This window comes from Triturus cristatus, chromosome 4_2 (genome assembly GCF_964204655.1).
Source record: "Triturus cristatus chromosome 4_2, aTriCri1.1, whole genome shotgun sequence".
In the NCBI taxonomy this organism is placed as follows: Eukaryota; Metazoa; Chordata; class Amphibia; order Caudata; family Salamandridae; genus Triturus; species Triturus cristatus.
Window position 1 is genome coordinate 791,708,330 of NC_140586.1, and position 27,926 is coordinate 791,736,255.

Below are 27,926 nucleotides of genomic sequence, written 5' to 3' on the forward strand. Positions count from 1 at the left end.
CAAACATGATTCATGATATCACAGCAGAAGGCTTTTTCACATGGTAAAATCACCTTAGAACACACCACAATTCCTAAAATGAGTATGGTACCATTAACAAATGATTTATAATGTAACTAAAGTCTTAAAACCTTCTATTAACTGCTATGCTTTTTAATGAGGTGCTATCATATATATTGGTCCCAAGATGGCTGCCAACACTTCTTGGATGAAGTGCTGACAGCCAATCAGATCTCACGATGAGATGTGTGGTTAGGCTCCGCCCAGATATATATATGTGATTTTACTTTTGATTCTCTCAGGAACTACTGAACGGATTTACACCATTTAAGCAAAAGGCACATGCCTGACCTGAGGACTACCTCTTTGCCAAATTTCAAGTAATTCTGTCCAGCCGTTCGGGCTGTACCTTCGACTAAATGTCCTATGTGAAAATGCATGGGGAAAACGTGTTTTGGGACCCCCCTCTTTTCTCAGCCCCCGCTTGACGAATCACCCCTAGACTTTCAGGGTAGGAGCTGAGCGGAGCGCCCCATTAGTTTTGAAAATTTCCCGAAGATAAGTCAACCGGCGCCAAAGTTATTCAAAATAGAATTTTCAGATTTCCTATGGGAACTCGGTAATAACTATAACTATCTACTGGCGATCGCCAGTAGATAATATATATATATATATAGATATATATATATATATCTATATATATTATCTACTGGCGGTTGTTTTAGTTAGGAATTAGCATTTAAAAAACCTTGCAAATTCACTTAAAAAACCATAGGTTTCACACAGGTTATAGTTAGGTGGACATTTCACTCGTAAAAAACCAATGAAATTCCCCCGTTATAGTTAGTGCAGGCAACTATAACTCACGCGACCGCAATCCTCTGCTGATGACGTCAGATATTACATCACTGATGACATATGTGTCTTTCTGAAAAATAAATATTTGTAATATATGTATAGCTAAAGATTAATGGAAGAAGACATGGGTAAATAAGTGTCTAAATACAGTGATGTAATATCTGACGTCATCAGCAGAGGATTGCGGTCGCGTGAGTTATAGTTGCCTGCACTAACTATAACGGGGGAATTTCATTGGTTTTTTACGAGTGAAATGTCCACCTAACTATAACCTGTGTGAAACCTATGGTTTTTTAAGTGAATATATATATATATATATATATATATATATATATATATATATATATATATATATATATATATATATATATATTAGTTAGGACCGTGTTTCCATAGGAAATCTGAAAATTCTATTTTGAATAACTTTAGCACTGGTTGACGAATCTTCGCGAAATTTTCAAAACTAATGGGGCGCTCCGCTCAGCTCCTACCCTGAAAGTCTCGGGGGGATTCATCAAGCGGGGGCCGAGAAAAAAGGGGGGTCCCAAAACACGTTTTCCCCATGCATTTTTCCATAGGACCTTTAGTCGAGGGTACAGCCCGAACGGCTGAACAGAATTACTTGAAATTTGGCAGAGAGGTAGTCCTCAGGTCAGGGATGTGCCTTTTGCATATATGGAGTCAATCTGTTCAGTAGTTCCTGAGAAAATTGCAGTTAAAAGCAAATACATATCTATAGCCGCGCGTAATTCTGATTGGTGGTTACATGTTAGTCAACGTTCGAATCGGTCGAAATCAGGAAGTGTCGGCCGCAGTTTTGTTTGTTTTCAGTGCGAGAGTGAAAAAGGAAGGTGGCGAACATGAAAAGGGGGCAGGGTAGAGAGTTCCTGACCCCCTAGCCTTTGTCAGGGGGACCCTGAAGGACCCCGAAGGCAGAATTTTTTTTTCGCGGGGGTGCGCGCACCGTGAGCGCATGGTGAAAAACCAAAAAAAAAAAAAACATTTTTAATACGTAGTTTATTGTAAAATAAATATATAAAAAAATAATAATACATACATAAATTAGCATTTAAAAAAACGTACAAATTCACTGAAAAAACCATAGGTTTCACACACGTTATAGTTAGGAATTTGCATTTAAAAAACCTTGCAAATTCACTTAAAAAACCATAGGTTTCACACATGTTATAGTTAGGTGGATATTTCACTCGTAAAAAACCAATGAAATTCCCCCGTTATAGTTAGTCCAGATAACTATAACTCGCGCGACCGCCACTCTATCACAAGGATGATGTCATCAGTGATGTCATGAGTGATGCCACTGACCATGTCATGAGTGATGTAATATGTGACGTCATGAGCAGGATTGCGGGCGCGCGAGTTATAGTTATCTGAACTAACTATAACGGGGGAATTTCATTGGTTTTTTACGAGTGAAATATCCACCTAACTATAACATGTGTGAAACCTATGGTTTTTTAAGTGAATATATATATATGTATATATATATATATATATATATATATATATATATATATATATATATATATATATATATATATATATATATATATATATATATATATATATATATATATATATATATATATATATATATATATATATATGTAATAAACAAATGCCCGAAAGCTTGGGAGCGAACACATCAGCAGGTGAACCATCCGGTCTTCACTTGGGCGGCTCGTACATTTTAACGCACAAGGAACTTGCTTCGCCATTGCAGATTAATCATCAGACCTGACGCGTTTCAGGGCTCACGCCCTTTCTTCAGAGGTCGCTGTGAGTGTTTGGAATCGCAGGGGGTTCTGGGCATGCTCCTTCATTTATATCACCCTTGGTGGGCCCCGCTGAGCGCGAGTCGTTATTGGTGCATGCTGGGATGTGTTGTCCCGTATAGAACATAATTAACTTTAAGTAAGTCCTGCGCTCATTACACAAATTAAAACATATTTTCATCCCTTATTGGGCTCCAGAATGACCAGCATGTTGATTTCGCCTCACCTGCTGCGCTATATTCAGCAAGACCAGTTCTCGCTACAGCCTCCTTCGTTGCTCCTCGGATGGTTCTGCCCCCCACGGCAGGGCAGCCGTGTGAATTAATGTAATAAACAAATGCCCGAAAGCTTGGGAGCAAACACATCAGCAGGTGAACCATCCGGTCTTCACTTGGGCGGCTCGTACATTTTCACGCACAAGGAACTTGCTTCGCCATTGCAGATTAATCATCAGACCTGACGCGTTTCAGGGCTCACGCCCTTTCTTCAGAGGTCGCTGTGAGTGTTTGGAATCGCAGGGGGTTCTGGGCATGCTCCTTCATTTATATCACCCTTGGTGGGCCCCGCTGAGCGCGAGTCGTTATTGGTGCATGCTGGGATGTGTTGTCCCGTATAGAACATAATTAACTTTAAGTAAGTCCTGCGCTCATTACACAAATTAAAACATATTTTCATCCCTTAGTGGGCTCCAGAATGACCAGCATGTTGATTTCGCCTCACCTGCTGCGCTATATTCAGCAAGACCAGTTCTCGCTACAGCCTCCTTCGTTGCTCCTCGGATGGTTCTGCCCCCCACGGCAGGGCAGCCGTGTGAATTAATGTAATAAACAAATGCCCGAAAGCTTGGGAGCGAACACATCAGCAGGTGAACCATCCGGTCTTCACTTGGGCGGCTCGTACATTTTCACGCACAAGGAACTTGCTTCGCCATTGCAGATTAATCATCAGACCTGACGCGTTTCAGGGCTCACGCCCTTTCTTCAGAGGTCGCTGTGAGTGTTTGGAATCGCAGGGGGTTCTGGGCATGCTCCTTCATTTATATCACCCTTGGTGGGCCCCGCTGAGCGCGAGTCGTTATTGGTGCATGCTGGGATGTGTTGTCCCGTATAGAACATAATTAACTTTAAGTAAGTCCTGCGCTCATTACACAAATTAAAACATATTTTCATCCCTTAGTGGGCTCCAGAATGACCAGCATGTTGATTTCGCCCCACCTGCTGCGCTGTATTCAGCAAGACCAGTTCTCGCTACAGCCTCCTTCGTTGCTCCTCGGATGGTTCTGCCCCCCACGGCAGGGCAGCCGTGTGAATTAATGTAATAAACAAATGCCCGAAAGCTTGGGAGCGAACACATCAGCAGGTGAACCATCCGGTCTTCACTTGGGCGGCTCGTACATTTTCACGCACAAGGAACTTGCTTCGCCATTGCAGATTAATCATCAGACCTGACGCGTTTCAGGGCTCACGCCCTTTCTTCAGAGGTCGCTGTGAGTATTTGGAATCGCAGAGGGTTCTGGGCATGCTCCTTCATTTATATCACCCTTGGTGGGCCCCGCTGAGCGCGAGTCGTTATTGGTGCATGCTGGGATGTGTTGTCCCGTATAGAACATAATTAACTTTAAGTAAGTCCTGCGCTCATTACACAAATTAAAACATATTTTCATCCCTTAGTGGGCTCCAGAATGACCAGCATGTTGATTTCGCCCCACCTGCTGCGCTGTATTCAGCAAGACCAGTTCTCGCTACAGCCTCCTTCGTTGCTCCTCGGATGGTTCTGCCCCCCACGGCAAGGCAGCCGTGTGAATTAATGTAATAAACAAATGCCCGAAAGCTTGGGAGCGAACACATCAGCAGGTGAACCATCCGGTCTTCACTTGGGCGGCTCGTACATTTTCACGCACAAGGAACTTGCTTCGCCATTGCAGATTAATCATCAGACCTGACGCGTTTCAGGGCTCACGCCCTTTCTTCAGAGGTCGCTGTGAGTGTTTGGAATCGCAGGGGGTTCTGGGCATGCTCCTTCATTTATATCACCCTTGGTGGGCCCCGCTGAGCGCGAGTCGTTATTGGTGCATGCTGGGATGTGTTGTCCCGTATAGAACATAATTAACTTTAAGTAAGTCCTGCGCTCATTACACAAATTAAAACATATTTTCATCCCTTAGTGGGCTCCAGAATGACCAGCATGTTGATTTCGCCCCACCTGCTGCGCTGTATTCAGCAAGACCAGTTCTCGCTACAGCCTCCTTCGTTGCTCCTCGGATGGTTCTGCCCCCCACGGCAGGGCAGCCGTGTGAATTAATGTAATAAACAAATGCCCGAAAGCTTGGGAGCGAACACATCAGCAGGTGAACCATCCGGTCTTCACTTGGGCGGCTCGTACATTTTCACGCACAAGGAACTTGCTTCGCCATTGCAGATTAATCATCAGACCTGACGCGTTTCAGGGCTCACGCCCTTTCTTCAGAGGTCGCTGTGAGTGTTTGGAATCGCAGGGGGTTCTGGGCATGCTCCTTCATTTATATTACCCTTGGTGGGCCCCGCTGAGCGCGAGTCGTTATTGGTGCATGCTGGGATGTGTTGTCCCGTATAGAACATAATTAACTTTAAGTAAGTCCTGCGCTCATTACACAAATTAAAACATATTTTCATCCCTTAGTGGGCTCCAGAATGACCAGCATGTTGATTTCGCCCCACCTGCTGCGCTGTATTCAGCAAGACCAGTTCTCGCTACAGCCTCCTTCGTTGCTCCTCGGATGGTTCTGCCCCCCACGGCAGGGCAGCCGTGTGAATTAATGTAATAAACAAATGCCCGAAAGCTTGGGAGCGAACACATCAGCAGGTGAACCATCCGGTCTTCACTTGGGCGGCTCGTACATTTTCACGCACAAGGAACTTGCTTCGCCATTGCAGATTAATCATCAGACCTGACGCGTTTCAGAGCTCACGCCCTTTCTTCAGAGGTCGCTGTGAGTGTTTGGAATCGCAGGGGGTTCTGGGCATGCTCCTTCATTTATATCACCCTTGGTGGGCCCCGCTGAGCGCGAGTCGTTATTGGTGCATGCTGGGATGTGTTGTCCCGTATAGAACATAATTAACTTTAAGTAAGTCCTGCGCTCATTACACAAATTAAAACATATTTTCATCCCTTAGTGGGCTCCAGAATGACCAGCATGTTGATTTCGCCCCACCTGCTGCGCTGTATTCAGCAAGACCAGTTCTCGCTACAGCCTCCTTCGTTGCTCCTCGGATGGTTCTGCCCCCCACGGCAGGGCAGCCGTGTGAATTAATGTAATAAACAAATGCCCGAAAGCTTGGGAGCGAACACATCAGCAGGTGAACCATCCGGTCTTCACTTGGGCGGCTCGTACATTTTCACGCACAAGGAACTTGCTTCGCCATTGCAGATTAATCATCAGACCTGACGCGTTTCAGGGCTCACGCCCTTTCTTCAGAGGTCGCTGTGAGTGTTTGGAATCGCAGGGGGTTCTGGGCATGCTCCTTCATTTATATCACCCTTGGTGGGCCCCGCTGAGTGCGAGTCGTTATTAGTGCATGCTGGGATGTGTTGTCCCGTATAGAACATAATTAACTTTAAGTAAGTCCTGCGCTCATTACACAAATTAAAACATATTTTCATCCCTTAGTGGGCTCCAGAATGACCAGCATGTTGATTTCGCCCCACCTGCTGCGCTGTATTCAGCAAGACCAGTTCTCGCTACAGCCTCCTTCGTTGCTCCTCGGATGGTTCTGCCCCCCACGGCAGGGCAGCCGTGTGAATTAATGTAATAAACAAATGCCCGAAAGCTTGGGAGCGAACACATCAGCAGGTGAACCATCCGGTCTTCACATGGGCGGCTCGTACATTTTCACGCACAAGGAACTTGCTTCGCCATTGCAGATTAATCATCAGACCTGACGCGTTTCAGGGCTCACGCCCTTTCTTCAGAGGTCGCTGTGAGTGTTTGGAATCGCAGGGGGTTCTGGGCATGCTCCTTCATTTATATCACCCTTGGTGAGCCCTGAAACGCGTCAGGTCTGATGATTAATCTGCAATGGCGAAGCAAGTTCCTTGTGCGTGAAAATGTACGAGCCGCCCAAGTGAAGACCGGATGGTTCACCTGCTGATGTGTTCGCTCCCAAGCTTTCGGGCATTTGTTTATTACATTAATTCACACGGCTGCCCTGCCGTGGGGGGCAGAACCATCCGAGGAGCAACGAAGGAGGCTGTAGCGAGAACTGGTCTTGCTGAATACAGCGCAGCAGGTGGGGCGAAATCAACATACTGGTCATTCTGGAGCCCACTAAGGGATGAAAATATGTTTTAATTTGTGTAATGAGCGCAGGACTTACTTAAAGTTAATTATGTTCTATACGGGACAACACATCCCAGCATGCACCAATAACGACTCGCGCTCAGCGGGGCCCACCAAGGGTGATATAAATGAAGGAGCATGCCCAGAACCCCCTGCGATTCCAAACACTCACAGCGACCTCTGAAGAAAGGGCGTGAGCCCTGAGACGCGTCAGGTCTGATGATTAATCTGCAATGGCGAAGCAAGTTCCTTGTGCGTGAAAATGTACGAGCCGCCCAAGTGAAGACCGGATGGTTCACCTGCTGATGTGTTCGCTCCCAAGCTTTCGGGCATTTGTTTATTACATTAATTCACACGGCTGCCCTGCCGTGGGGGGCAGAACCATCCGAGGAGCAACGAAGGAGGCTGTAGCGAGAACTGGTCTTGCTGAATACAGCGCAGCAGGTGGGGCGAAATCAACATGCTGGTCATTCTGGAGCCCACTAAGGGATGAAAATATGTTTTAATTTGTGTAATGAGCGCAGGACTTACTTAAAGTTAATTATGTTCTATACGGGACAACACATCCCAGCATGCACCAATAACGACTCGCGCTCAGCGGGGCCCACCAAGGGTGATATAAATGAAGGAGCATGCCCAGAACCCCCTGCGATTCCAAACACTCACAGCGACCTCTGAAGAAAGGGCGTGAGCCCTGAAACGCGTCAGGTCTGATGATTAATCTGCAATGGCGAAGCAAGTTCCTTGTGCGTGAAAATGTACGAGCCGCCCAAGTGAAGACCGGATGGTTCACCTGCTGATGTGTTCGCTCCCAAGCTTTCGGGCATTTGTTTATTACATTAATTCACACGGCTGCCCTGCCGTGGGGGGCAGAACCATCCGAGGAGCAACGAAGGAGGCTGTAGCGAGAACTGGTCTTGCTGAATACAGCGCAGCAGGTGGGGCGAAATCAACATGCTGGTCATTCTGGAGCCCACTAAGGGATGAAAATATGTTTTAATTTGTGTAATGAGCGCAGGACTTACTTAAAGTTAATTATGTTCTATACGGGACAACACATCCCAGCATGCACCAATAACGACTCGCGCTCAGCGGGGCCCACCAAGGGTGATATAAATGAAGGAGCATGCCCAGAACCCCCTGCGATTCCAAACACTCACAGCGACCTCTGAAGAAAGGGCGTGAGCCCTGAAACGCGTCAGGTCTGATGATTAATCTGCAATGGCGAAGCAAGTTCCTTGTGCGTGAAAATGTACGAGCCGCCCAAGTGAAGACCGGATGGTTCACCTGCTGATGTGTTCGCTCCCAAGCTTTCGGGCATTTGTTTATTACATTAATTCACACGGCTGCCCTGCCGTGGGGGGCAGAACCATCCGAGGAGCAATGAAGGAGGCTGTAGCGAGAACTGGTCTTGCTGAATACAGCGCAGCAGGTGGGGCGAAATCAACATGCTGGTCATTCTGGAGCCCACTAAGGGATGAAAATATGTTTTAATTTGTGTAATGAGCGCAGGACTTACTTAAAGTTAATTATGTTCCATACGGGACAACACATCCCAGCATGCACCAATAACGACTCGCGCTCAGCGGGGCCCACCAAGGGTGATATAAATGAAGGAGCATGCCCAGAACCCCCTGCGATTCCAAACACTCACAGCGACCTCTGAAGAAAGGGCGTGAGCCCTGAAACGCGTCAGGTCTGATGATTAATCTGCAATGGCGAAGCAAGTTCCTTGTGCGTGAAAATGTACGAGCCGCCCAAGTGAAGACCGGATGGTTCACCTGCTGATGTGTTCGCTCCCAAGCTTTCGGGCATTTGTTTATTACATTAATTCACACGGCTGCCCTGCCGTGGGGGGCAGAACCATCCGAGGAGCAACGAAGGAGGCTGTAGCGAGAACTGGTCTTGCTGAATACAGCGCAGCAGGTGGGGCAAAATCAACATGCTGGTCATTCTGGAGCCCACTAAGGGATGAAAATATGTTTTAATTTGTGTAATGAGCGCAGGACTTACTTAAAGTTAATTATGTTCTATACGGGACAACACATCCCAGCATGCACCAATAACGACTCGCGCTCAGCGGGGCCCACCAAGGGTGATATAAATGAAGGAGCATGCCCAGAACCCCCTGCGATTCCAAACACTCACAGCGACCTCTGAAGAAAGGGCGTGAGCCCTGAAACGCGTCAGGTCTGATGATTAATCTGCAATGGCGAAGCAAGTTCCTTGTGCGTGAAAATGTACGAGCCGCCCAAGTGAAGACCGGATGGTTCACCTGCTGATGTGTTCGCTCCCAAGCTTTCGGGCATTTGTTTATTACATTAATTCACACGGCTGCCCTGCCGTGGGGGGCAGAACCATCCAAGGAGCAACGAAGGAGGCTGTAGCGAGAACTGGTCTTGCTGAATACAGCGCAGCAGGTGGGGCGAAATCAACATGCTGGTCATTCTGGAGCCCACTAAGGGATGAAAATATGTTTTAATTTGTGTAATGAGCGCAGGACTTACTTAAAGTTAATTATGTTCTATACGGGACAACACATCCCAGCATGCACCAATAACGACTCGCGCTCAGCGGGGCCCACCAAGGGTGATATAAATGAAGGAGCATGCCCAGAACCCCCTGCGATTCCAAACACTCACAGCGACCTCTGAAGAAAGGGCGTGAGCCCTGAAACGCGTCAGGTCTGATGATTAATCTGCAATGGCGAAGCAAGTTCCTTGTGCGTGAAAATGTACGAGCCGCCCAAGTGAAGACCGGATGGTTCACCTGCTGATGTGTTCGCTCCCAAGCTTTCGGGCATTTGTTTATTACATTAATTCACACGGCTGCCCTGCCGTGGGGGGCAGAACCATCCGAGGAGCAACGAAGGAGGCTGTAGCGAGAACTGGTCTTGCTGAATACAGCGCAGCAGGTGGGGCGAAATCAACATGCTGGTCATTCTGGAGCCCACTAAGGGATGAAAATATGTTTTAATTTGTGTAATGAGCGCAGGACTTACTTAAAGTTAATTATGTTCTATACGGGACAACACATCCCAGCATGCACTAATAACGACTCGCGCTCAGCGGGGCCCACCAAGGGTGATATAAATGAAGGAGCATGCCCAGAACCCCCTGCGATTCCAAACACTCACAGCGACCTCTGAAGAAAGGGCGTGAGCCCTGAAACGCGTCAGGTCTGATGATTAATCTGCAATGGCGAAGCAAGTTCCTTGTGCGTGAAAATGTACGAGCCGCCCAAGTGAAGACCGGATGGTTCACCTGCTGATGTGTTCGCTCCCAAGCTTTCGGGCATTTGTTTATTACATTAATTCACACGGCTGCCCTGCCGTGGGGGGCAGAACCATCCGAGGAGCAACGAAGGAGGCTGTAGCGAGAACTGGTCTTGCTGAATACAGCGCAGCAGGTGGGGCGAAATCAACATGCTGGTCATTCTGGAGCCCACTAAGGGATGAAAATATGTTTTAATTTGTGTAATGAGCGCAGGACTTACTTAAAGTTAATTATGTTCTATACGGGACAACACATCCCAGCATGCACCAATAACGACTCGCGCTCAGCGGGGCCCACCAAGGGTGATATAAATGAAGGAGCATGCCCAGAACCCCCTGCGATTCCAAACACTCACAGCGACCTCTGAAGAAAGGGCGTGAGCCCTGAAACGCGTCAGGTCTGATGATTAATCTGCAATGGCGAAGCAAGTTCCTTGTGCGTGAAAATGTACGAGCCGCCCAAGTGAAGACCGGATGGTTCACCTGCTGATGTGTTCACTCCCAAGCTTTCGGGCATTTGTTTATTACATTAATTCACACGGCTGCCCTGCCGTGGGGGGCAGAACCATCCGAGGAGCAACGAAGGAGGCTGTAGCGAGAACTGGTCTTGCTGAATACAGCGCAGCAGGTGGGGCGAAATCAACATGCTGGTCATTCTGGAGCCCACTAAGGGATGAAAATATGTTTTAATTTGTGTAATGAGCGCAGGACTTACTTAAAGTTAATTATGTTCTATACGGGACAACACATCCCAGCATGCACCAATAACGACTCGCGCTCAGCGGGGCCCACCAAGGGTGATATAAATGAAGGAGCATGCCCAGAACCCCCTGCGATTCCAAACACTCACAGCGACCTCTGAAGAAAGGGCGTGAGCCCTGAAACGCGTCAGGTCTGATGATTAATCTGCAATGGCGAAGCAAGTTCCTTGTGCGTGAAAATGTACGAGCCGCCCAAGTGAAGACCGGATGGTTCACCTGCTGATGTGTTCTCTCCCAAGCTTTCGGGCATTTGTTTATTACATTAATTCACACGGCTGCCCTGCCGTGGGGGGCAGAACCATCCGAGGAGCAACGAAGGAGGCTGTAGCGAGAACTGGTCTTGCTGAATACAGCGCAGCAGGTGGGGCAAAATCAACATGCTGGTCATTCTGGAGCCCACTAAGGGATGAAAATATGTTTTAATTTGTGTAATGAGCGCAGGACTTACTTAAAGTTAATTATGTTCTATACGGGACAACACATCCCAGCATGCACCAATAACGACTCGCGCTCAGCGGGGCCCACCAAGGGTGATATAAATGAAGGAGCATGCCCAGAACCCCCTGCGATTCCAAACACTCACAGCGACCTCTGAAGAAAGGGCGTGAGCCCTGAAACGCGTCAGGTCTGATGATTAATCTGCAATGGCGAAGCAAGTTCCTTGTGCGTGAAAATGTACGAGCCGCCCAAGTGAAGACCGGATGGTTCACCTGCTGATGTGTTCGCTCCCAAGCTTTCGGGCATTTGTTTATTACATATATATATATATATACATATATATATATATTCAATTAATAAACCATAGGTTTCAGGCACATTATAGATAGGAATTAGCAAATTAGCATTCAAAAATCCTTAGAAATTCACAGAAAAAAACATAGGTTTCAGGGATGTTTTAGTTAGCTGGACATTTCACTCATACAAAACCATAGAAATTCCCCCGTTATAGTTAGTTCAGCTAACTATAACTCGCGCCCCCTCAATGCACTGCTGATGACGTCACATAATACATCACTCACGACCCTGTGCCTCATGGAACAGTCCAGCCCGAACTGCCAAGCCATGTCTTCCCTGGACCGGAATCAAACATCCAAGGACCGGTTTCGGGGTTTCACCCCTCTTCAGCCAGGATATCTTGACTCCAGTGGCGTAGTGAGCACGGGACCCACGTCTGGGCATACCCTTCCCACATAGGGCGAACAGCAAAACACACAAGATGATAGACGGAATGTTGCACATAGGCAAAACATTCACCCCCAATCACAGTACTGGGTTTAATCCATTGTTATTTTGCTCACCACGTCACCCCAGTTCAGACATGGCCAGATGCAAATCAGTCTTGACCCTGTGCCTCATGGGAACAGTCCAGCCCGAACGGCCAAGCCATGTCTTCCCTGGACCGGAATCAAGCATCCTAGGACCGGTTTCGGGGTTTCACCCTTCTTCAGCCAGGATAGCTTGATTCCAGTGGCGTAGTGAGCACGGAACCCACGTCTGGGCATACCCTTCCCACATAGGGCGAACAGCAAAACACACAAGATGATGGACAGAATGTTGCACATTGGCAAAACATTCACCCCCAATCACAGTACTGGGTTTAATCCATCGTTATTTTGCTCACCACGCCACCCCAGTTCAGACATGGCCATATGCAAATCAGTCTTGACCCTGTGCCTCATGAGAACAGTCCAGCCCGAACTGCCAAGCCAGGTCCTCCCTGGACTGGAAACAAGCATCCTAGGACCGGTTTCGGGGTTTCACCCCTCTTCAGCCAGGATAGCTTGACTCCAGTGGCGTAGTGAGCACGGGACCCACGTCTGGGCACCCCGAAACCGGTCCTAGGATGCTTGTTTCCAGTCCAGGGAGGACCTGGCTTGGCAGTTCGGGCTGGACTGTTCCCATGAGGCACAGGGTCAAGACTGATTTGCATATGGCTGGGTTCAAACTGGAACGGCATGGTGAGCAAAAAAACGATGGATTTATGTCCAGATCTCTGTACTGTGGTGAATGTATGACATTGTTCTGCATTCTGCCCATCAACTGTTGTTTTTGCATTTGTCACCCCGAGTGGGAAGGGTATGCCAAGACGTGGGTCCCTTGCTCTCCATGCCACTGGAATCAAGCTATCCTGGCTGAAGAGGGGTGAAACCCCGAAACCGGTCCTAGGATGCTTGTTTCCAGTCCAGGGAGGACCTGGCTTGGCAATTTGGGCTGGACTGTTCCCATGAGGCACAGGGTCAAGACTAATTTGCATATGGCTGGGTTCAAACTGGAACGGCATGGTGAGCAAAACAATGATGGATTTAGGCCCAGATCTCTGTACTGGGGTGAATGTATGACATTGTTCTGCATTCTGTCCATCAACTGTTGTTTTTGACCTTATCAGGCCTTGCCTTGTGTGAATTTGAAGCAGTGACTGGTAGCATTAATAAAAGATGCATGAGCCTAAAGCGTAAATTTTTCAGCCACCGCGGCAGCCAAATCTTACGCTTTCCAGCTGACACGTCTGAATGACCACATGGTGCCTTGTCAGGCCTTGTGTGAAATTGACGCATTGACTGGTAGCATAAAGAAAAGCATGCATTGGCTGAAAACGTGACACATCCACCCTGGAAGTGATGTTGTGGATAAAGGGAAGTAATGTCATGGCTCATGCATGCTGAAAACCAGGAAGTGTGAATTTACTTTCATTTTTACTTTAAGTGACAGTTTTACTGTATGTGCTTGATAGGGATTGTGTGTTGGCTGTGCTGGAGAGTATTTTGGTGTGTCAGGAACTGGTCTGTTGTGTCTGCTGTCCCTGTCATGTCTCTTAAGTCCTTTTTTGCTTTCTAGTAAATTGTTGCGTACTGTTGGGTGTTTGTCTAATGGGGTATTGTTGTCATAAGGGTAGTTGCAGGTATTTGGGGTGGGATCATGCCTGGTAAGGGTAGGGCTTTCCCCATGAGCAAGCAGAAGCTTGGGAGCTTCCTGTGGCTGGTAACCCATAGGCTGCCCAACATGGTAGCCAGAGGGGGACGTGTGCTCTTGGGCTACCCAGTGAAGGTGCGGAAGCAATGTTGGGATAGGGTGCACCAACAGATGCGGAGTCTTATTGGAGTTGACCGGATGAAGCACAGACACATGGATGAAGCACAGACACAGACGACAAAGAAGACTTGCAGAACGTCGAGACCAGGAGCAGCAGGAATCTTCCTTGATGCAGTCTGAGTTCCAGGCGAAGTCCAGCGAAGTCCAAGTGTCCAGATGGTCAAAGAGTGACGTGGTTTCAGGCTTGAGCCTTGTCCCACGACGTATCTGAGGACCCACCCACAAGTAAGCTCTTTTAAACCCTAATAAAGGGGTTAGGATGACTCAGGGGTCCATCCTAGAGGAGGGGCTGGACAGAGGGGGGAATTTCCCCATATCCTTTGTCTAACTTCACGCCAGTGTGGGAGCCAAGGGCTCCCAGAACTGGTTCTAACTCGAGTTTGCAAGGAGGGCTCCAAATGGGCCCTTCAAAGCATTCTGGTGGCGCTGGCAAGTGCCAGCACCACCAGACTGCTCCAGCCCTATATATTAAGTCCTGTCTGGGAGGTGGTAACACCTCTCTGTGACAGGAAACCAATTGTTCTACCTTCCCCTGCTAAAGCTCAGCTCAGCAGCAGGAGGGCAGGTGTTTGGGGTTGGCAGCAGCACTAGTTTGCTGGCAGACCCTGGAAGGCTGTTACCAGGAGTACTGGGGGCTTCCCGATGAGCCCCCCAGTGCTTGGAATCATACCTCAAACACCGGTAACGGTATTGGGGTATGATTCCAACATGTTTGATACCAAACATGTCCTGGTTCGGCACCGCCACTATATAGTTAGACATCGTGTAAAGACACCTGGCCTCTATATGAATCAAAATGGCTGATCACACTTACAAAGCCTGGAGAAATGATTTCGAGGTTTGTAGGGGGTGTCCTGCTCATGCATGGCACCCTCACACTTATAACCCAGCACCCTGCTTTAAGGATTGAAAGGCCTGCCTTAGGAGGTTTTAGTGTAGTGACCTCAGGTATATCAAAACCTACAATTGTTGTAAGTGATGCTAGCACCAGCTTACACAGGCTGCAGGGGCAGGCCCGTAGACACAGTTTGAGTTGTCTCTCATGGATAGCATAATACATGCTGCAGCCCATAGAAGACCGCTGGTGTACCTATGCCCTGAGTACCTTAGTAGCATATACTAGGGATTTAAAGTGGGACACCAGTAGCCAATTGTGGGGATACAGAAGCACTTACCATAGTCAAATTGAGAGAGGGAGCGCAGTGACTGGGGTCCTGATTAGCAGGATCCCAGTCAGACTAGTCAAAAACACACTGACACCAGGCAAAAAGTGGGGTTAACCATGCTAGAAGGATCCTACCCTCCTACAGTCAGTTATTCCATAGTTTCCCTGCCTGTGTATACGGGATGAATGATTACCTGCTGACTTTAAACAATGAATCTACGTCATGAAGCATGGATATGACACGGCAACAGGAACCCTGCTGCTACCTGAACTAAAAGAATATAAAGCCTTCCCTGTCGAGGTGTGTCTAGAAAGAATTATGTTAAGTTGCGGTCCTCTCCAAACATCAGATGAACACAGGTAGGAGAACAGCAATTCTTTATTAAGTAAGATTGTCCTGCATGGAAAGCGAAGCTCACCCTTGGCCAGCCATTTGATAACTGCCTGGCTCAGAATCTACCACTCCTAGGTCGAACGTGGAATGCACTGAACACAGCGCTCCACACTCCACGCTAGGAGGTTCCTTAACATAACATGCCTAAGAGAAGATTACAACACATCCTCTTCTCTTACACAAATACAAAAACAATGAATGAAAGAAGTATGGGGAAAAGAATGAAAGAAGTACATAGCATTTTTTTTTCCCTTAATATACATGGTACGAGTAATGCAACAATTACTTAACACTTTAGAGAAGAACTTAAAGAAACACTTACTCAAATTTAAAATAAGCACTATCAGTTACATATGTAATCTCTCGAATAAAGATACACTTACTCAAACCTAAAATAAGTGCTATCAGTTACATATGTAATCTCTCAAATAACCTGGAGGATGGCGACCTCTCACATGCCTCACTTCTCTTGCAACCGGAACCATTGAATCAGCCCCATCCAAAGAGACAGAGGCATCACCACCCCCTTGTCTTCCCACATGAGTGGAACTACTGTCAAGGGAACTGTTCAACAAATCAAGATCAGACATAGCTAGGAAAGTGTTACTACCATCGGTAACTTGACCTTCCTTCTTGACATTGTCACTAACACTACTCTTCTGGTACAGTGCCACACGTCTATAATTCCACTTGTCCCCATTGTCCAAAACCACACCATAAGGTAAGGTGTGTTTGACCTTATAAGGACCTAAAAACTTTGAAAACCGAGCACCTGGTCTACCACTGCGTACTTTTACCAAATCACCAGAGGAAATATGTTTCCCAGATTTCTTCTCCGTGCCCCCCCCATGTTGATAAGAGGAGGATAAACTACTACTGGGTACAGAATCCCTCAACACCATCTCTTTAAACCATGTGGGAACCAGTTTGGTATTGGGAAGTCTACCACGCATCAGTTCAAACGGTGTCTTGCCTGTCACTCCATGCGCACTCGAGCGATACGCCCACAGCATTTCAGACACCAACCACTCAACTCCATTTCCGCTAGACAGGGCCATCTGAATGGTACCTTTAACAAGTCGGTTCGCCCTCTCAACCATCCCGTTGCCCTGCGGATGATAAAGAGAGGTGCGAACATGTTTGATGCCAAAGGACCCCAAAAATGTCTGCATCTCATCAGACGTCAGCTGAGTACCATTGTCCGTTATCAAGATTGAGGGTATACCTTCCTCCCTACATAGGGAGCCAAGCTTATTAGGTTGTGTCTTAACGCCACTGGTGGAATGAACAGTTCCCCTCGCATGATTACTACATCCCCACATACAGACAATTCATCCAGAATCTTTACGTAAGGCCTAATGGAGTGAGAGACTGAGCTTTCTCTTCTACCACCTAAGAGAATCAAACGTTTTAGTTCTAACATAGAATTATCTGATGACATTTCCCTTATCCAATCTGCCTTTGTAATGGCTTGAGATTCAACCACACTCAATACATCTTGCACTGATGCCACAGCCCCTTCACTTTGTTTCTTTAACACAGCAGTTTTATCAACCGTCTCCCAATCAAGAGATAATCTCGATAAGCAGTCGGCTTGTACATTTCTCCAACCTTGAATGTAAACCACATCATAGCAATACTCTTGAAGGCGAGAAGCTAATCTAGCCAACCTTGCCGAACACTTATTTGTACCCCCTGGTAACAACACCTTGATGAGAGGTTTGTGATCTGATTTGAGTGTGAATCTGGAACCCCACAAATAGGTTCTAAAGTATTCACACCCCCAGGCAGCCGCCAAATTTTCACGTTCTATCACCGAATAATTTTTCTCGTAATCAGTCAATGTTCTGGATGCAAATGCCACCGTCTTCTCATGACCATTATGTAATTGAGCCAAAACTGCTCCAAGACCTGTGGCACTGGCATCAACAGTAAGTACTGATTGACGCTTGGTGTTAAAAGGAGTGAGAATACCTGCTTCACAAATACTTTTCTTAATCTCCTCAAAGCATGTCTGATGAGACGTGCTCCACACAAAAGCCACTCCCTTCTTTAAGAGGGATCTCATAGCAACGGTTTTGGTAGAAAAATCCCTAACGAACTTAGAGTAATACTCTATAAGTCCTAAGAAGGACCTCAGCTTGTCCTTATCCGAGGGAATAGGGGCTAAGCGAATAGCATCCAACAAATTTTGTTTGGGTTTTACTCCTTGGTACGAAATTTCATATCCTAGGTAGTCAACCTTATCTACAAAAATTTTACATTTCTCACGTCTGAGAGTTAAGCCAGAGTCTCTTATTTTGAGTAATGCTTCCCTAAGTGTATGATTATGTTGATCCAGAGTGTCGCCAAAAATAAGGATGCCATCTTGGAAAAAGACAATGTTATTCACATCCTTAAACAGTACATTCATCACTCTCTGAAAAATGCTGGCAGCCGAACAAAGGCCAAACGGCATCCTAGTGCACTGAAAAATGCCATCCATGGTGATAAAGGCTGTGAGTGGCTTGGGCTCATTATGTAACTTGATTTGATGGTACGCATTTTTTACATCTAATTTCGAAAAAAACTTACCCCCACTCAAAGCCAGAATCAACTCATTGATGTTCGGTAGAGGAAAGGTGTCTACCACTACATTTTGGTTAAGTGACCTAAGGTCAATGCAGAATCTAAATTTTCCGTCTGATTTTTCAGTGATGACGACCGGAGAAACCCACATTGAGCTCTCCACAGGTTCTATTACCCCCGAAGAAACCATATCTTTCAACATATCCTTAACTGCTTCCCTGGCCACTAAGGGTGTCCTGCGCACCTTGTGTTGACCAGGAATAGCATTGGATTTCAGAATTATTTTATGTACATAACCTTTAAAGCAGCCTAATTCCTCTCTGAAAACATCCTTCACTTCATCTAAAATTTTCCCTAGAGATGGGTTGTCAATCACCATCACCTGAGTGGGAGCTCTGGGATTAACTATGATCGAAAGATCATATTGGTGCATCCACCCTAAAATAGGTGGTCCCTCAGTGGCAACATATACTTTTCCTTTTATGGATCTGCCCTCAAATTCTATCGTGGAGTTCATGTATCCCAACAAATTTATTGTTTCACCTTGGTAACCGCCCGGATAATTATCTTTGAGAAACAACTCGACATTTGCCCATGACTTTTCAAATATGTCTTTTGGTATGATCGTGTACATGGATCCACAGTCTACCATTAATTGCACTGGTTTCCCATTTATCAGAAAGTCTGCTTTAGGTCTATTCTTCCTACCTATATGGTCATCGACACTTAAAATATTGTCATCAGGATCATCCACACTTAAAATGTTATCCACCTGCTGAAGGGGTGTACTGACTACGCATGAAGGATCTGTGTCATGTGAAAAAATATTAGAATTACTATCAATTGTGGCCACTCTCTGTTTGAACGATTGCTTACACATATTTGCAAAGTGGCCCTTACGTCCACATTTCTTGCAACTTTTCCCTATTGCTGGACATCTAGTGTAATCCGCATTATGAAATGAACTACCACATCTGTAACACAATCTGATTTGCTGTCTACCTCTTTGTGGCATTTTACCTGACCTAAACACAGCTGCAACATCTGAATCCTCTTTAGACACACTTGTAACACTATCTGAAAAGTTTTCTTGTTTTTTCTTTAGCTCTCGCATACAGTATTGAGACTGTTCGAGAACTTTCACAATGTCAATAGCATCTTTCAACGAGGGATTCTTTGCAGCCCAAAGACGTTCCTGTGTTTTCTTGCATTTACATTGCACTATCAACTGATCACGAACAAGTTCATCAGTCATTGCACCAAATTTGCACTTCAAGGAAAGTTCACGAAGTTTGGATACAAAATCATCAACTGATTGACTCTCTTCCTGTCTATGCGTGTAGAAGTGATAACGATTCATGACTATATTGACTTCTTTGGCAAACCTTGTTTCAAGACGTTTCTTAGCTTCCACATATGCATCTTCGATAGCGTTCCCATTGGGTAAAGTAGCAGGTGGAAGGTATTTAAAAATACGTTGACCCTCTTTGCCCAAATTATTTAACAAAAGTGCTCTTTTCCTTGCTGCACTAAACTTGGAACCATCAAGAGCATCAATGTAATTTTCAAACATGGGTAGCCAATCTTCCCATTCAATAGATAAAGGTCCTGACGATGCTAGAAAGACAGGAGGTGAAAGGATTGAGCTCTGTGATTCCATTGCCACTGTGACTGTGTGGAATCAAAGTAAATACTTAGTCAGTCACAAGAAAGAAGGGCTCCAAGCGCATACACGCCGCACTGTTAAAAATAAAGAGAGCACTAAATTTATACTTTCAAAAGATTATAAAGGCAATGTGTACCTTGCAAAGTCTTTGTTAGCGCGTTGAGCGATCGGGTGCCAAGTCCGTGTAGAAGTCAAAAGAAGACAGCCGTAATAGCAGCTGATGTAAAGCTGTGAAAATACTTTAATAAGATGGCCGCCGACGTCGTGGTAACGTGCTATCTAGAGGAAGTAGAGCTTGTCCGGTGAACGCGAGCAGCGTACCAGCCTTCTTCCTTTCTAAAGTTGGTTGGGCACAAGATGTTCGTCGGGTGGAATCTCGCGCGCTGTTGAGCTCGTGAGCAGGCAATGGCTCGAGCGTCGGCCTCGCGTCCAAAACCAACCGTTCAACAACTCACAGCAAACAAGGAATTTTCGCCATCTACACACGGCCCACCTCGTCAAGAAGAGAAGTTGAAGCTCCAACCGCAGCACGGAAATCCAACAAGCGGCAATCTACATCACAATTCACCGCGTGAGTCTCGAGCCGCCACCATTGCAGGACGCTGGCCAACTCGTCGCCAATGTTAAGTTGCGGTCCTCTCCAAACACCAGATGAACACAGGTAGGAGAACAGCAATTCTTTATTAAGTAAGAATGTCCTGCATGGAAAGCGAAGCTCACCCTTGGCCAGCCAGTTGATAACTGCCTGGCTCAGAATCTACCACTCCTAGGTCGAACGTGGAATGCACTGAACACAGCGCTCCACACTCCACGCTAGGAGGTTCCTTAACATAACATGCCTAAGAGAAGATTACAACAAATTCCCTATATTGGAAGACTCCTGCTTTGTCACCCTGTGCGCTTGCTTTCTGAGGATGGAAGTTCCTGCTTACCTTGAGCACCATGTTTGGGCTTTTCCTGCTTTTTGTGGATTGCCTTCCTGAATTTTGCTGAATTTCTCGTCCTGCTGGACTTGTCTAGTTGCCTTTGCATATTACCTGTCAAGTTGCGTATATGGGCTATTGTGTGCCTCTGTCCCCCTGCTTGGCCTGCAGGGGCTGTGTGGTGCTCTTAGGATGTGTGGTTTGCTCATCACCACTTTCTAATGAGCTTATAGGCCCAAGCCCAACAAGTACTGTTCAGTTTGTTCTACCTGGTGATGCCACAGGCTGCTGAATGTCTAAGGTCTCTAAAAAGGGAGGGGGCAGAGTGTGTCTGATACCGGTTTTAATAAATGGCTTGCATTTCAGTGTCTGGGGCTAGAATATGTCTGTTCCGTGAGGGACTGGAGCCTACTTCCTTACATGTGCTCTGTTGGGGGTAGGGTGCCTTGATGTATTTGGTCTTCTGAGAGACCGATCGCCACAAATCCGACGGGCGAGGGACTGCAAACCCTACAATGGTGGCAGTGCCTGCTCAGGCACCGCTGTAGGGAACACAATATCCCTTTCCGCCAGATTTTTCATGGGAGTTAATCCTCCATGAAAAGGCAGGCAGAGAGTGACTTGGGAGCCCCTAGCAGGGCCCCCCTGGGCCTCCGCTGTGGGCTGCCTCCCCACATATCCCTGCACCATGTGGCAAGCACTGCATGGTGCCTGCCACATAGTGCAGGGATATGCGCAAAGTGTTTATTTTGGACTATGGCATGGACTGCAGCCCGCAGCACAGGCCTTAAAACAAAAAATACAAATTGCAACCGCAATCCTAACCCAGATGGCAGGACCGCCGACAGGATGGCGGTTGGACATCATAATCATGCCCTTTGTGTCTGGACATTTTACTGTATGGCAGTCATCATTTATCCAAGTGCAAGCAAATGTAACACTTTTAATGTGTATACGTTCATGATTATTGGTGGTCTCAAACTGTTCTACGAGTCTGATTCCATTAGCGATAATTAGCGATGAATGGAGAGGAGGTAATATGTAATTGACAAAAATTGTCAATAAACAACTGCTTTTAAACATATTTACATGTTGTTGAAAAACGAATCTACCAATAATCATTTGCAATGTCCTCACAATGTAGTCATAGTGATGTCGCCTGAATTTAAACTAAAAGCACACCTGTGCCTTCGGGTGAAGTAAAGCACAATATTTTCTCTTACTTAAGGGAATTATATCATTCTATCACCAAGAAATTATGGTTATATGATCCTTGTATAAAATTAAAAATATGCCATTAAAAATAGATCATCAAGTAGTCAATTGCTGTGCCCTGCTTTGCTTGCAGCCAATCCCCCTCCCTCAGAGGTAAAATATTGAGGTAAAACCAATTTTTCTGAGATAAAATTGGTTTGCGCATGTATTAATTTTGAAACATAATCACCTATGACTATTGTATGAGACCACTGTGTTTTTGCACATGTATATGGAAACGTGTACTGACATATTTTATAATAAAATATGAATGTAGTTTCCTTAACAATCTGGAGTGCCCTTTAGTCTCTACACGTCCTCTACATTTCACGACTTTAGTAGGCCTGAACCTTTTTTATTTGAGATCCTACATTTGTACATTTCCTACATTTCACAGTAAAGTGTAGCCTCACCTTCGATGTTGGCAACCATAAGCTCGATTTTAAGAAATTAATGAAGTCAGCAGTATTTCAGATTTTTTGCTTGATGGACATCTCGCATTTTCACCGTGAGAAGATCTTGGAACCTGCTCATTAGATACGCTTCACTAAAAGAGACAAGTGTCTGTCACATGTTGGAGCTCTTCACAGACTTATAAGAAGAGGTAAATGCATATAAACCATTCAAATGTGCATGCATTAAGCACTATATGCGCCAAATAGCCATTTTTGAACAAGAGCTCTGATTAGATGAAATAACAATTATCTCCTTTTCCTTGTGCAGCGCACGAATTTCGCATTAAACACGAGTTACACTTTTTGGCTTCCCAATGTATTGCGTTTCATTTCAATGAGTTCTATTCTTTTCTTTACCTTTGTGAGATAGCTCACTTCATCTTCACTAGAAACCTACACAAAGAGGAGATTGAACCAGAGAGTCTTTTTCTGACAGTAGGGAGCTTGGCACTACCCTAAAGCAGGCACGGCCTGACATTAAGAGAGGAGGAACCCGCTCCCCCACCCTTTGCTGAGCATGAAGAGTGTCTGTCAGGCTGAGCAGAGGTCATCATGTTCAGGTCAGGCAGCCAGGCGCTGCACATGCGCTAATTGCACAGATGCTTGGGAGCCTGAGCCATGCTTTGCCAGGATAAAGATTTCACAGCTTTGAGGGCATGGCCTCCTCCGCCAAACAATGCCCCGGGAGGTCCTCCCCATCATGACCAGGGAGAACGTCACCAATAGACCCAGGTTTCGGCGCTTCAGTTTTATGCACTGAAGGGTCCAGGGTTGGCTGTCAATCAGTGACGTCTCGTCACAGAGTGGGTTGGGGATAAACAACTCTCACTGATGCCATCCCAGTCCGTGACAAGTGAGGGAAGGTTCTCTTTTCATTGGCTGACCCATGACAGGGTCAGCCAATGAGAGGATGCAGTGGGATTTTCTAGCTTTCCCTGCCTGAAACATCCAGCTCCTTCCGGTGCCATCTGCCTCCCCTCTCGCTGGTCCTGCCATAACCGCCATGCCTGGGTAAGTATTTTTTTTAAACTTTTGTGTGCATGCGTGCATGTATGAAAGAATGTGTATTTGCGGATGTGTGCTATGAATGGTTGGGTACGTGTGTATGTGATTGTGAATGGTAGGTGTATGTGCATCCAGTTGTGAATGGATTAGTGTTAGTGTAAATGTGAATCGATGAGTGTGAATATGTGTGTCCTTTTGTCACCTATCCCACAGCTCAGCCACATTACTGGTTGATGTTGCCCTATAGTAGTTTAAATAACAGTTAAGTATGGCTGCTGGATGCAGGTTCAATTGGGTTTGTACCTACATAGACAATAAAGGGTGTGATCCTGCACATCTCAAAAATATCTTATAAAACAGCTGATCAACGTCAGCATAAATGTGAATACATTCCTTTAGTAGTGTATGGTTTAATGTACATTTGATTTACTTAATTGGCAAATCAATGTTCAGCTGGCATGCCTCTCACAGTGGTTAAGTTAGTGATGAGATTTTCAGGGCTTCCAAACAGGTGTAAGCAATGTCTCCTCTTTATGAACTGGTGTGTTGACCCAAATATCCATTTCCTCGTCATAATCCACTCTGTGACTCATCCTAAAGCTTATTTTACTGCTATGATCTCTCAAATAGCTCTTTCTAGACTCTTCACTCTTCTATCCCTCCTTTGACTCATTCCAAACCTCATTCTACAACTATGATCTCCCAATAACACTTTCTAGACTCCTTCCTCCTCTATCCCTCCTTTATTCTGTTCAAATTACCTAACAGACTCACATGCCCACCGCTCCAATTAACAACATATATTTGCCTACACTAACCAACCACTATTCCAGTTTGGGTTCTGGAGTAGCATTCTAAGCTTCAAAGCCTAATCAGGGGTAGAAAGAGCTATATCAATTGGAATTGTTGTGTCAGTCACTCAAATAAAGATTATTTTTCTATTTAGTTCTTATAGTAAATGAATTTATCATATTGACAGGTATATGAAAACCCCGAACACAGTAATGCTATTGAGGAGACATTGTTAATTAATCAAGTAAGCAAATTACATGGCTATTAATGCAAATATGGGTATAGGAATGCATTTATATCTGTACTAACCTGGAACAACTTCTTCATACTCAGTGAGAGGCTTTGGAACAACCTCTTTTAGCAGTTTGTGTCAGCCCCCTTACTCCTCTGCCTATTACTATCAGAGTTGTTTACAGTTTGGAAAAGGCAGTGAAGTATTTTAGTCTCACCATGAGCTATAGGACAATCACTCATCAAGATTTGAGTAAACCAAAAATTTCCTGAAATCTTCATCATGGTGTGAATGTCAAAATATTGTGCAACGCCATATTTACTATGGGCAAGGCCTTTGGATTTAGGTGATTCTGTGGCTGCAGGGTTTTCCACATAATTAGCCACATCTGCCATGCAATCCATCATCTGCTGCACAATCTGCATATTTTCATACAAAAAAAATCTAACTTAAACATATCAAAACAGACTAAAAAGGCATCAGCCTGTGGTTCTGCACAATTGGAAGTCCTTAAAAAATACTGACTGATTACTTTTAAACTGCTTTTTGCTCTGTTTGGGTATTAATTGGGAACTAACGAGGAGAAAAGCTTGCCCAGAAAGTGATAACATGTGTACAGACAACCAAATAATGAAGTAATACTATCAATAAAAGTGCTGCATTATACAGAATAATATGCTTTTTGTTGCTGCATAATTTAGTCAATTCTGTTGCATAATGTGGTCCTCCCCTGCCGCATAATTCCAGTGGCCCTGACTGTGGGTGATGTGCAGATGATGTCATGAGCCTGCACGCACTCTATATACCCTGTGCAACTCTAAACACCATTGCCGAACAGCACTGAGGCAAACAAGCCATTTCTTGTGCAAGTTATGTAATCCAATGAACACCATCTGGCACAAATGTGTATGCACAGATATCGGTCTTAAAGTAAACCACATGATGTGTAAATCTGAGGAAACTGTGGGGATTATTTAATAGGATTGTGGCAAAGGCAACACAGCAAGGCACCTTGCTGCATTGCCCTACATCAAAGTGAAAGGGCAGGAATGCACCGTATTTAAGCAATACAGTGCATTCCTGTCCTTTCTCCCTGCTCTGGCACAGTTTCAGCAGCCTAGCACCAACGTAGGCACCCTGGCAACACGGTGTAAGGGTGCCTCCGTTGCATGCAAGACTGCTTGTGTGCAGGAAGGGACGCCTTCATGCACAAAAAACATCCTAAGAGGCGTTTTCCTCTTTCTGTGTGTGCTACAGAATGCAGCATAGATAGAGGAAAAATAAACACATTTCTCCTCGTTGCGCCTCACATTAAACAGAATAGGGCTAATTGAAGATCCCTGAGGGACACCATGCTCATTAGGAAAAAAAGCTGATTGATACGGAGGCATAAACACAGCCTGCCGTCTACCTAACAGGTAAGAGCGGAACCATTGCAGAGCCAAATTTGTCACTCCCACCTCCTCTAATCTTAACAGCAGAATGTCATGGTTAACCGTGTCGAAAGCGGCAGACAGATCCAGCAATATCAATGTTGCAGATTGTCCCCTGTCCGCTCACATCCGAAGATCATCCAGCACGGTGACCAAAGCGGTCTCCGTCCCGTGACCGGGTCGGAAACCAAATTGATCTTCCTCCAACTTATTATTCCCTTCCAGGAAACCAGAGAGCGCCTGGCTCACCAAACGCTCCACTATCTTTACTGGATATGGCAAAGGGAGATAGGTCTGTAGTTCCCATAGCAAGTATGAGCCAATGAAGATTTCTTTAAAAGAGGTGAAACCATCGCTTCCTTCCAGCAGGACGGAACCAATCCACTACTGAGTGATTGGGTACACATCTGGTAGAGCTGTGGAAAGATCTCAGAGCCCAACTCTTTCCAGAATTTCTGAGGAATGGGATCCAACGGCGAACCAGAAGACACAGCCTTTGCCACCCTGACAAACTCCTCCTCTGTAGGAAGGGCCCAGTAATCAAGGGATTGTGTTACTGTGCCTAATAAGTGCTTCCTATTCCAGTGGATTGTTGTGTTTTTTTCAAAGTATTTAATCTGAAAAAAACTTAATTAACTGCCTTCCAGTCTCAACGTGTATGTTGGCATACCCACGACAAGAAGCATACCTCTTGCTAGCCTGGAAATGAAGACCTTTAAACATACTCACCAATTGGCTGTTTCATCATATGGTTCCAGACTTTAAAATGATCTAACTTGCACTTTAAACTTTCTCCATCTTTGGTGCAATTCAGGAGAGATCTTAAAATCTATCTCTTTCATATCTACCTTTCCTCCTAAATAGTATTCACTGTCCTTTATCTGTCTGATAAATTGTGTTTTGGCCTGCATGTGTCACTTGTACTGGCCTCAAGTGTACTTGCATGTCTTCTTTCCTCTTGGGATGTGATACCTAGTGCTACGTTCAGCGGCAGCTCAGATTTTTTTTATTAATGTTTAATATTAATTTATACTCTTCTAGCAAGTTCTGAGTTTGTACCGGAATAGGGTATGAAGTCAATTAGATAAATAATTAAGAATTGTTTAATAACATTTTTTAAAGTATATATTGGATATTTATTATGTAATTCATGTAATACTTATTTATTTTTATTATAATGTATTTGTATGCTGTTAGATTTGTAGATGCAAAAGAAACAATTGAATGACAGAATGCTGCACAATGCAAACATTCACCCCCAGTCAAAAGGATCTGGGTTAAATCCATCATTCTTTTGCTCACCACACCACCCCAGTTTGGACCAAGCCATATGCAAATCAGTCTTGACCCTGTTCCTACTGGGAACAGTCCAGTTCGAACTGCTAGATTTATAGAGGCATAGGATGGGAAGTTAATTAAGAAATAATAAATTAACAATTAATCATTATTTGTTAATGAAATATTGTAATTATTTGTAATTATGTAACTAATGCACTACTCATTTATTAAACTTATATTTTTAGTTGCAGGAGGCTAGGTTTGTAGGGGTGTAGAGTGGGAAGTTAATTAAGTAATATTTAATTGATGTTCTTTTATTTATTGTTAATTATTTATAAGATTAATTTTTAATTATGTAAAATATGGAATACTGATTTATTTTACTTACATTTTAGTTGCGGGATGCTAGGTGTGTTGGGGTGTATGGTGGAAAGTTAATTAAGTAATAATGATCATTTTTGTATTATTTGTTAATAAGTTACTTAATTAATTTTCAACTATGTAAATATGGAATACTGATTTATTTTACTTACATTTTAGTTGCTGGATGCTAGGTTTGTTGTGGTATAAGGTGGGAAGTTAATTATGTAATAATTACTTATTAATTATTCTTCGTATATTAAGGGCCCGATTCCAATCTCGCTAGGAGAGCCCTCCGTACAACTCG